The sequence below is a fragment of the Herpailurus yagouaroundi genome, unplaced genomic scaffold (genome assembly GCF_014898765.1).
Source record: "Herpailurus yagouaroundi ecotype Mexico unplaced genomic scaffold, PumYag 29, whole genome shotgun sequence".
Lineage (NCBI taxonomy): Eukaryota > Metazoa > Chordata > Mammalia > Carnivora > Felidae > Herpailurus > Herpailurus yagouaroundi.
The window spans coordinates 71,807,537-71,820,076 of NW_024412377.1; the positions used below are offsets into that span (position 1 = coordinate 71,807,537).

General features: G+C 37.3%; 1 protein-coding gene across 2 annotated transcripts in view; it reads left to right on the forward strand.

Moving 5' to 3' along the window:
- EFNA5 (ephrin A5) overlaps positions 1 to 12,540 on the forward strand; it is a 277,399-nt gene that overhangs the window by 39,772 nt on the left and 225,087 nt on the right. The window lies entirely within an intron of this gene.

Here is a 12,540-nt window from a genome sequence, read left to right on the forward strand (position 1 = left end):
TAAGTGAGACTTTAAGAAAATCATTGAGGATACCTAAAACCCACACTTTCAGATAATATGCTAGTCCTTCTGCATTTTCTTCTCTGTATGCAGAAAATAAAATAACTATATAAGATGGCTTGTCCATCCTTATTTCTAAAACATGATTCATTTTTTAGTATTGTGTAATTAATCAGGAGTGTTGTCATTATCTTTTCCAGACCTCAAAAATACGACCTCCCTTTGTCCTAAATAAGGACTACTCTTTTCACAGACCTCAAAAGACTAAGGGACAGTTTAAATGGGACTCACATCCATTTTATTTCAGCATCATATTTCATCTTTGAGTTACATTGTAATTTTGTTTTCAGTTGCCATTACTCATTGTCAATGTAATATTTAGTATTTATCAAAGGTTCTCTGGGTACAATATGGTGTGACATTTTCAATAATGTATAGATTAGCTGCTTTTCCAGACCATGAATAGCTTGTAGTCTAAATAGCAAACGAAAAGAAATACTTTCAGTATTATATATGCCTACTGACAAATTTTCATAATGAGTAGATTTGGGAAAGTAGAGCAAGAGGTACTGAATTTATACAAAGTATTTCTTTGAGTTGCTTTGCGTTTTGAGTTTCATTTTATATGTGAATACGTTTTTGAGACTATACCTAACGTGAACTTCCTAAAGTACTACAATATGCATAACTTAATAAGCCTATTACTTTGTTTTTAAAATCAGAGTTTTCCTGGATCTGGTAATACACAGCATTTGATTCATGTAAGACTTTTTAAGAGTCATCATGACATGCTGGCTTATTTAGAATTTAGAGTGTAAGCTCTAGAACTAATTACCTGCCACTTACTGACAGTGCAGTCTTAGGCAAGTTCTTTAACTTTTTGGTGCATCATTTTTTCCTATCTGTAAAATAGGAATGATAACAGTGCTTACCTCACAGTGTTATCTTACAGATGACATTGAGTTAATGTACGTGAAGTGCTTAGTTTCGTGCATGGCACATCGTAAGAAATTAATAAGTACTCATTTTTATTTTTTGACTGGTGGATTACTGTAGATTTAGCCTAGTTAATCTTGATGCTTCATTGTAATGTGTTCTCATTGAGCAATGACATATATTTTGAAATTAAGTATGGTATAGCTCTGATGGTGAAAATAAATGTATTTCATAAATTGACAGTGAGCAGTACTAATGAATAGGACTTAAATTTTCCTCTAGTAAAAACAAATGTTTGCAGCTTGTGTAAACATCATTGTGGTAATGGAAGTTGAAATTCATCATAATATAAAATACATGATTCGATAAATGAAACACTACAATTAAATGTATAAATGTATTTACAGCTGAGAATTGGTGACTTATGACACAGAAACAATAGCTTAATGCTCTTTAACTGCTAATGTGTTCTCATCTTACGTAGCATCCTCAGTTATTTTTGCTGTGTGTTGTAAATGACCAGGCACTATTTAATGAAACCTTGGCTTGCATTCAGTTGAGGCAGAAGGTAACTCTGATACAGCCATTTGCATGCAAAACGTTCCCTCGGTGACAATTCCTCAGGTGATAAAGGGGCTAATAACATTTATTATTATATCTGTGTGGGGAAAATGAATGTTTCATCCCCATTTGTTGGAAGAAGAGAGATGAGAGCTCAAATCAGTTCCTCCAGGTCCTCTAATATCTCTCTTTAGTGCTATTTTTATATTAACTTCACCAAAGTTAAACAGAAAAAATGAAAGCTAGAAATAAATCACCTAAATATTACTATAACAAAAAGACTGAAAAGGGGGTACACATCTATTCTTTAATAGAAAAAAGCAACAGTTAATGAAATAACAGGAATCATTACAGCATATTTGATGATGCTGTATAATATCCAATATTAGCCATGATGAGAGTCATCTCAGGACCGTTTACAAATAAGGACGGCTTGTGAATTGGGTTCACAGCTTTGGACTCAGGAGGCAGGAGGAATGGTCTGGATGTGAGGCAGAGGGTTAACTTATCCTCTCTGTTCTTAGTAAGGACCAGGATTCAAGGCTCCATCAACTATGATGGTCAAGGAAATGCTGTTAAGAAATATTTTCTCTGAAGTAAAAAAATCAAAACCAAATCCAAATCCCCATATGTTGAAAGTCATGCCGAAACTGCCTGAGTTGAATACATGTGTTCTTCGAGGCTGTTATTACTATGTATGTAAACACCAGAGAGATGTTTGATCAGAACCAAGTACCCAGTATGGGCTTTTGCACCAACAAAGCTGCTATCCATGGTATACGTATCTCGTTAGCAAATTTATGGAAAATGTACAGTGTACTCTTCTGTTTCTTAGCATAACAACTTGTGCATTTTAATTGGGTGGTTCTGCTTTTACTAAAGTTATTAACAATCATTTGTATATAGTAACACATATTAATTGGACTAGGGCTTCTGTTTCATTCCAGGACCTCTGTACAGCCAGCGCTTAGTTGCATAACACTGCTAATCAATTCATAAGATCTTACTTTAATAATGAGTGATCATCTGTCACGGAAGACCGAAAACAGGCTTGTGATGCATGAATTTATCAATTGTTTTAAGCTGGCAAAGAAATTGCCTTTCGCTGTGTTTGTAAACTGTAGTATTGAGATACTCATAGAGGTTATATTTGATCTCCTATATATTGTAATTTAAGAAACCCAACTTAACGATGTACAGCTGAATTGTACATTTTATTAAAATTTGAAAATCATGGTAACAAGACAGGGATTTCTGAGTTATAATCAATAAGACTAATTTAATTTAGAGGTAGCTGAGGAGAAAGACGAAAATCAAGTACTGTAGTTTGAATTATGGAAAGTGTCACATTTAATTTCACAATTGGTTCTGGTGTGTTTGGGGATTTAGAATAATTTTATACCTTAACGTTCAATCTTTATTTTACAGTGAATAAGCTAATTTTAGATGACTGCTCAACCTGTGTCTGCTTGCTATTATGGGATATTAGCTTTGGAATAATCTGGTAATTCTTACTTAACACCAATTAATAAGGAATTAAAATTATAATTTTAGATGTGAACAAAGTGTTTCAAATTATCATATTACATAGTTTATATAAATTGGTATTAGTGACAGGAAAGAAGAAGCATGCTGCCTGAAGATTTTTCTCACTTGTCTTGGTTCTGCTTTGTACATACATATTGGAAGAAATTGGCTAATTGTGGACTTAATAATCATGCTAACTTACTGGTGGTTGCTAGATATGGAAATGCACGGGAGACTGTATCAAAACACCTCACCTGTCAAATTGGAGCATATTCAGCCAAGCTACTTAAAGTCAGAACGACCAACTAAATTCAATCGACTTAGTCAAACAACTGGGTATATCCAGGCAAAGAAAAAAAAAGAGCTCCCTTGTTACAAGCTCTGAGTAGAATTTAAAAAATATATATTTATGTATTTAGAGAGAAAGAGAGAGAGAGAGCATGCATACGGGGAAGATGTAGGGATAGAGAGAGAGAGAGGAAGAGAGAGAATCCCAAGCAGGATCCACACTGTCACTTCAGAGCCCCATGCAGGGCTCGATCTCATGGACTGTGCATGAGATCACAACCTGAGCCAAAATCAAGAGTCGGACGCTTAACTGACTGAGCCACTCAGGTGCCCCAACCCTGAATAGAATTTTTAAAATTCATTACTGCAGCGTAAGTTTGGAAGTTGTTTTGGTGACAGTGTTTCTTCTCTCAATTGACAAATCTGTCAGCCATATTTAGATGGGTTGGCCTCGTGCATGCTATATCTGAACACAGAAAGTTTATGGAAACATTACAATGAGCCCGATAAAAATCACTGAAATTGCTTTTGAACTGTTTGTCTGGGACTATATTCAGTAGTTGGCAAGTGAACCTTTATGGGTAAAATATAATCTTTGTGAAAGCTGTATTTTTTCCCTTTAAATAGTGTTACTCAGAAAGGAAGTTTAAAAGGTAAACAACCAACACGTTACATATAGCAGCCACCAGTTTCTCTGGGAGTATCACAGACGTCATATATATATAGGAATCCTATAAAGTGAATTAGGTAAGATTATTTGTGACTTTGGTGGGGTCATTTTCAAAATGACTGCTCTTTTGAGGTGAAATTAATTCCATGACTTAACTTTCATATAGGAAAACTATTTCTGCTGCAGAAATTCACCACGAAGTTGTTGAAATTTGTGGAGAGAATATTTTTAGTCAACAAAGTTAGTAAAAATGATGTGCAGGATTTGGCAAAGAAATGCAGACAGTTGTGCTGGGACTTGGGGACCACATGTCTAGAAGGCGAGGGGAAAAAAATACCTTGACTTTTAAGTGAAGCTTAAACCAAATAAGTGATCTACATTATATTGGTAAAAATTATGTTATCAGCTCAATTAGTATATTTTGCTTAATGCACTGGTCGTTAAAACTTTTGAATTTTGTTAAATATGCAGTCATATAGTGTTTAGTGAAAAAATGAAAACTGTGACTGTTGCATAATGTTGTTGGTTATCTGCTTGGATTGTTTTAAGGAAAACATGGGAAGGGTGTTTCTTACACAAGTGGGAATGCTAAACTTTCACCCAACTTTTGTCGTTATAACTTAGTCTGTGGTCACTGTCAGCCTCAAGTTAATATTCCCTTTTATAACATTGGTTATTGTTCCAGTTTTATTAAAGGTAGGATGAGTGGCTTGACAAAATTGAGGTAGCTATTTGTGGTATTGTAAAATCCAGTTATACTGGATACACAGGCCTTATCTCTTTAGTTATTTGTGGAGCAAAAGAAATTCCATTTTATGGAAAGTTGGATAAAGTTAGGAGAGTCTCCCACTTGTGTACTGGGAAAAAATTCTATACCTTTTGGTTTCATTTTGCTGATGTTCTTTGAATGGGGGGAGGTGCATTGGAAACATTACAACCCTATTCAAAGAAATGAATTTTTAAAATCCTACAAGATTTTACCAAAAACTTCTTCCTTGTCATTTGTGGGTGACTGGAGAAAGAATTAGCACATTCTTATGATCATAAAGGATTTCTCTGCTTTGGTAATTTATAGCATTGACAAAATAGTGAAGTAAGTGACTGCCTTCCCTTTAGCAAATGTTTTTGCAAGTAATAAGGCAAAATTACAAACGATAAATTATTGTAGTGGTGGCTGTTCACCAGCCTGCCCACCCATTCGTGCGGTACAGTACTTCATGGAAAGTTATGTTTAATGTCACTTAATGAGTCTTTAGAACTGGTGTGCTCTCAGACACTTTGATGGGCTGTTAAATTTACAAATGTTCTAGGGCTATAAATTATCATTAAATGTTAGGAGAGAAAGAGACGAGTTTTTCTATGCATTTCACATGATTTATTTATACATCTAAACCAGGAAGCTGAAAATAGGTGAGGATTTGGTGCTTCTGTTCACATTTTGGAATTTAATCTGAACTTGGTACAGTTCTGGATTTAGATAAGAGAGAACTTGACATGAAAGCAAATGTAAACCTTTACTAAGTAGCTTTACATGATGGTTAAAGGAAAGTGATTTTCAGTTAGGTTCAGTGTTGAGCAAATCATAGGACCCAAGTAGTAAGGTTAACTACATTATTCAGAGGAGAATGACCTTAAACTTTACCAGTGTCCTCCTTCTTTTCTTCCTTCTCCCTCTCCCATCACCTCACTGATCATTAGCACTTTCACTGGCACCCCCTAGATGAAATGAAAGTGAGTAAAACACATCTGGAGAAGCACTACTATGTGGTGGTTAGGAGGAATACCTTGGATTTAGAAAGTTCTGGGCTTGGATGCTAGCAGGACTGTGCAGTGGTTAGAACTGCCTTGATTGAGTCAATTCTGACTTGATTACTAACGTGTGGGACTCTGAAATCAATTACCCAAACTCAATACACCTTCATTTTCCAAGAAGTAAAAATCAAATGGTAATATTGAGTGTTGTTATAGAGATATAGAGACTGAATTAGAGAATGAATATGAAATGATTTGCCTACCACAGTAGCTTAATGGAGGTATTAGGTAAGTTGTAGTTAGTATGATTCACAATGGCTGTAACGCTCTAGTCATCAGATTCAACTTCTGGGCTCCAGGATAGAAAAAGGAATGAAGAGGAGCATATCCTCCCACATCTGCTGTGTCACATTGGCCATTACTTAATCATTTATCTGCAAGGAGGGCCCAGCCTATAACATGAAGGGTTTTGTTTGTTTTCAGGCAGCCATGCATTTAGATAAAAATGGGGCAATACAGGGATTCAGTAGAAGTTCTGGAAACAATATCAAATCAAGGGAAAGTCATGTACAGGAGGAGGTTCTTATCTCCAATAACCTGTGTGTGTCTGTCTCCAATACCAGACTCTCTTCACTCTAAAAACAGCTCATCTAAAACTAAACTCATATTAACTTGCTTTTTCTTTTATATTAAGATCAACTCAGATCTACCAAAATGGTACGTGTGACATCCTCTTCTCTTTTCTCTTTCTTCTTTTTTTTTTTTTTTAATATTTATTTATTATTGAGAGACAGAGAGAGACAGAGCACAAGCATGGGAGGGGCAGAGAGAGGAGGAGACACAGAATCTGAAGCAGGCTCCAGGCTCTTAGCTGTCAGCATAAAGCCCGATGCAGGACTCAAACTCACAAACTGTGAAATCATGACCTGAGCTGAAGTCAGACACTTAACCGACTGAGCCACCCAGTCGGTTGGCTCTTTCCTCTTCCCTCTTTCCTCTTTCTTATCCCCATTTTAATAATGATGATGATAGTTATAGTGTTTTTAGTAATTCTCATTTAACCCTCATTACCAACCAATGCATTAGGTATTATTCCTGTTTGACAGATAAGAAAACAGATTGGGAAGTAACTCCCTCAGGGTCATGCAGGCGTGCAGCCAAGCAGATATATTCAGTCTTTCCAGTTCCAAAACACATTCTCTAAAAACCTTGGTGTTCCTTGGCTTTCTACACATAATCAGTTTTTTAATTTTGTTAATTTAAAAACTTGACCTTAGCCAGGCCACATTGTTTTAGTTGGGTTCTTTTGGTTGAGAAGATGAAAGTAGTAAGTTTGGCCACTAGTGTTTCTTTTTACCTTGAATTAGGCACTCATCCCTAGTGTGATGAGTGACCTCCCCTAGGTAGAGAGTAGGCCAGTCCTGCTTCCTGGGACAAGAACCCTTGTCAGTGATTCAAGGGATGGAAGCAGAAGCTTGGGAGCACAGAACCTTATTTCCGAACCATGGAACCTTGCTTGTGGTGGATTCTTAATGTCCTTTTGTCTTTACTTCTTGCCCCCCAATCCATTTTCTGCTAGATTTTTCTGCTAAAGTTTTCTTTTGCCAGCCTGTCTGGCTAACTTGTCTGGTTATTTTTTGAGAACACGAATCTGATCACATCTTTCTTTCCCTTTTTGTTGTTGTTATGTGTGTGCATGTGTGTTTTTAATTGGGGTAAAATTGACATTTAGTATTACATTAGTTTCAGGTGTAAAACATAATGATTTAATATTTGTATATATTGCAAAATGATCCCCACAGTAGGTCTGGTTAACATCATCACCATAGTTACAAAATTGTTTTCTTATGATAACAACTCTTAAGATCTGCTCTCTTAGCAACTTTCAGGTACACACTACAGTATCATTGACTGTAGTCTGCACACTGCACATTGACATTCCCAGGACTTACTTATCGTATTACTGGAAGAGTGTACCTTTTGATCCCCTTCACCCCTTTTGCCCAACCCAAACCCTGCCTCTGGCAACTGCCAATTATTGACGAGCTTTTTTTTTTTTTTTAATGCCACATGTAAGTGAGATCATATGGTATTTATTTTCTTTATCCATTCATCCATCAGTGGACACTTAGGTTGTTTCCCTGTCTTGGCTACTGTAAATAATGCTGTGGTGAACATGGGGGATCACATCTTTCTTTTGCTGAGTAACCTTTGACTGTTCCACATTTCCTGTAGGATGACTCTTTACCTTCTAGCCCCATCTTCTCATATTATTGTTACCATTGCTTTCCCGCTATTTTCTAGACATTCCACATTACTTTCCTTTCTCTTAAAGTTTCATACTTTCTCACCTCCTTTCAAACATGGTGATCCAAATCTGGAATGTTCTTACCCCTCTTCTCCATGTTATTCATGTTTATTCTTCACGTCTCCAGGCCATAGTAGTAGTCGTTCCTGCTTCCATGCACCTAAAATTTTATAGACAAAACTATTATTGTACTAATCATTTTAGTTTCTCTCTCTCTCTCTTTTGCCTGTAAGTTAATAGTAGGGACTTTCTTTGTCTGTTTTTCCCCACTCTGTTTCCTTAATCAAGCATGGTAATGGGCACATAGTTCATGCTCAATAAATGCTTACTGAAGATTATATATCCTGAAAGAGCTAACTCTTGGAATATAGTGGAGTAAGAGGCTTTTGCAGGGATGTATTATGTAACAGTATGTTACATTTGCCCAATATAGTGAAAAATGCATTTGACTTTGCTCCTTTGAAAAGGAAAAAGATTGTGAAGCCATGCTGAAAATACAGAACACATATTAAGTCAGAAAAATGTATTTTTTTAATGTTTTTAATGTTTATTTATTTTTGAGACAGAGAGAGACAGAGCATGAATGGGGGAGGGTCAGAGAGAAGGAGACACAGAATCTGAAGCAGGCTCCAGGCTCTGAGCTGTCAGCACAGAGCCCAATGTGGGGCTTGAACTCACAGACCGTGAGATCATGACCTGAGCCAAAGTCAGACGCTTAACCGACTGAGCCACCCAGGCACCCCAGAAAAATGTATTTTTTAAGTGTATCTTTTAACTGACTTGGCACCTCTTTCATTTGGGAGACAGTATGTATAGACTTAGGCATTAGAAATAATTTTTACCTTTCAGTGTATAACACTCATAAATATGTAGTTGTATGATCCATTTAAAATAAGTACTTTTAGAGTATTTGGTAATTTACAGTACCAATATTGACAGATTGTCGTTGCATTGGTGTGAAAGTAAATGAAACGTGGCCAGCACAATTAGGAGTTGCCCAAATGGGGATCTTTTTTGTTTTTAAGAAAATGGAGAGATGCCACATGTGAGAGATTTTGCCACTGTTCTTTATTGTTGCAGATTGGTGCAACTTCATTTATAAATGAAAATCAGATGCAGGTTGACAGCGCTGGAGTTGTTAGATTACGTGGAAGGGATATGTCTGAATGAGGCACTCTGCATCTCCTGTCTGAGCTGCTCATTGGGGTTTGCAATTGTCAGACTACAGTGCTCCTACAGAGATCTGCAGCCATTCAGTGCCCTCAGGCTGATTTCTTTTGGAGATCTATTTACAAATGGGAAATTGGAGGAGTCAGAGTTTTGTAGCCAGAGGTGGAAACGTGAGTCTTGGCTCTGTGTAGTGCCTTTTGTACAACTGATTATGTTGTTTCTTTCTTTATCCACAGTTTGCAGAATATGATCATATAAGTGTGCATCTAGGGGGGATGGTGGTGGTGATAAAAGACACAGGAAAGTCCAGCTCATGTAGAAATCATAAAGAAGCCTGATGTATATTAGAATTCACCTGCTTGTATGTTAATTTTCTTTTTTGCATTTATTCTTATTTGCCAAGGCATAGGCATGGCAAGGCAACATGGAGTGCAGGGTCCAGTAGAGGCATATCGTGGAACGTATTCTGCTCAGTCTTGGGTTTCTTAACATTTTCGCTCGATGCTGTTGGTTCATTCACTCATTCGACACACATTTATAAAAATACTGAACTGGTGCAAGGCACAGTGGGAATATGAAGAGAAATGAAGCTGGGCACGTCTTGAAGAGCAAGTCGCGTGATTTTCATAAGCAGACATACTAAAACATACCTTAATCCTTTTAATCTTAGTGGACGTTTTCCAGGTTATATGTTTCATTAATTAGATAGTCAGGCATTTTATAACATTCTTGTCAGAGACTCAAGTGGCATGTCATACATTTCCTCTTGTTGCGTGTAGTAGTTTTCTCCAAAATAGCAGACAAAAGTGTTTTTCCCCTCCTCGTTCTAACTTGGACTCTAAAACTTTGGTGTGCTAAAACTGTCAGGAAAACTGTGCCTATCCTGTCATCGCCAAACCTGACGTTTCTGAAGATTATGCCAAATGTATTTTCTGACACATTTCAGTTGATTCAAGCTGAGAGGTACTTCTTATCTTTTGATTTGTCAGTCTACTGGCCTGAGGAATATAGCTACAGTCCCCGGGAATCATATGACACGCGGAAGCTGAATCACCATGTTCAAGTGCTGTCAATTAGTGTTTGGAAATGGAGGCAAAAAAACCAGTGCATGAGAATGTCACCAGTTCATATAATGAATTTTGTTTAAAATGAATTTCCTGCTCACACATTTTCTTACCAGTATGAAGTAACTGAAATACATCAAGATTTTATTCGAATTAGCACTGAAAGCTTCAAGTGACCCTTCTGTGGTTTTACTTGTTTAAGAGACAGAAAATTTTCTGACACGATTAAATATGAAATCTTTGGATTGCGTATGTATCACACACACAAAGATACACACCCAAAGATGTTGTACCTAGAGTGGGCTTGGCACGTAGTAGGAACTCAGCAAATCTGTTTAATGAGTGAAGGAAGGATTGTAGGTAGTGTGCTGGGGGAGATTTATATATATCTTTTTTCTTCTTGAAATGCCTGATTTTTAATATAAATATTTAACATGTTCACCTATTTTACATGGATGTTTTTCTGTATGGCAGAAAATTAAACTGCATTTTGTTTTCACTTCTTTTTGGATTTCACTGAACCCCAGCCGAGCACTTGGGTGCTCACCCTGCGTTATGCATCTCAGTCCTACTGGAGACGGCAGAAAGGAAGAATGGTACTAATTTTAGTAGTGGCTTTCAATTCTTCTTCATTTATGAACAAAGGCAAACTCTTTGAGACAACCTTGTCTTCATTGGGAGGTGTTTTTTTTTTTTTTTCTTTCTATTTTACTTTCTTTGCCTCTTGTCATAGTAAGATCTGAAGCTGCTGATCATAGCTGGGCAAGTTGTGAGCACGGGGTGGTGCTGGAGGTGACTCTCGAACTGCTTCTCTGATTAGGAGGTAAACTTCCCTAGAGCAGAAAACCTATTTTATTGATTTTAGCATTTCTCCCAGTTTCTGGTGCAGCGACCGGTATCTGGTTGGTGGCGAACACAAATGTTTCTTAAATGGAACCTTAACCTTGATGTTTGAAGGAATAAGGAACCCTGCTCCACAGCCATTTTCTCCGTGTGTGTGTGTGTGTGTGTGTGTGTGTGTGTGTGTGTGTGGTGTATGTGTAAGAAAGAGAGAGAAAGAGGGAGGGAAAGATGGCGAGAAGGAGGGAGAGATGGTCACTTTCTTATGGGTTGAAATATAATGGTACAGTGGACAGGCAGTAGTAGTATCAGCTGAGTCAGGGTTAGTTTCCCATGTGTTAAAGGTGGAGAGATGCAGTGTGCAAAACCCTTTAGATTTGGCTCTTGGTGATCTTTCCATAAAAGTACATTTAGGGGCGCCTGGAGGCTCAGTCTGGTAAGCGTCTGACTCTTGATTTCAGCTCAATCTCACAGTTTGTGTTTGAGTGCCACATCTTTCTCTGTCTCTGCACTGACAGTGCGGAACCTGTTTGGGATTCTCTCTCTCCCCCCGTCTTTTTCTGCCCCTCCCCCACTTGCGTGAGCGCACGTGTCCGCGCGCGCTCTCTCTCTCTCTCTCTCTCTCAAAATAAATAAATAAACTCAAACAAAAACTACATTGATAAGGCATCAGAGTTTCCTCCACAAGACCACTGATGTGCCTTCTGCCCCTGGATGTTAAGATCAGGCAAAGGGGTAGAAATTGATCCCTTATTTGGCTTCCAGAAGAGAATCAAATTGTGAGGTCTGGCTATTCTCATATATAGTCGAAAGTACCCAAACTCATCCAAATTAATATTTGGATTTTTTTTAATTTAAGTTTTGTTTGTTGAGTAAAATGCATCGGCTCCTAACAGTTTTCTTAGTGGTATTTTCCAGAACCACAAGTTGGAATGAACATAGTGGCTCTTTATGTAAAGAAACCTTTATTGGTGCGACTGATCAACATGTTCAGATATTTCTTAATTGGCAAGGTATTTTCTATTAGCAACTGAAATGTGACTCTTCTTTCTTCCTTGTTTAAAAAAAAAACATAAAGCTTGGAGCTTTTTTACTTCCTTATTTTTATTTTTTTAAGTGAGTGTTTGTGGACTTTATTCATCTATATCTCCTGCACTGCATTAGCTCCCAGTTACCCACATGTGGTTTATTCAGCCTTGGGAATTATCTGCAGAAATTTGTCAAATCCCAGGCTGCTCTCTGCTATCCTCATTTGTATGAATTATGTTAGTGTCATCAGTGTGTGCTGCGTTACATCAGCCTAAACCAAGCATAGCTGGGAAGGCAAATCAACCCATCCCCTCTACATTACATTCTAAGGCAAAATATTCATCATTTTTGTCAATCTTTTTCCCTTTGGGATCATTCTACCCATTATTAACACT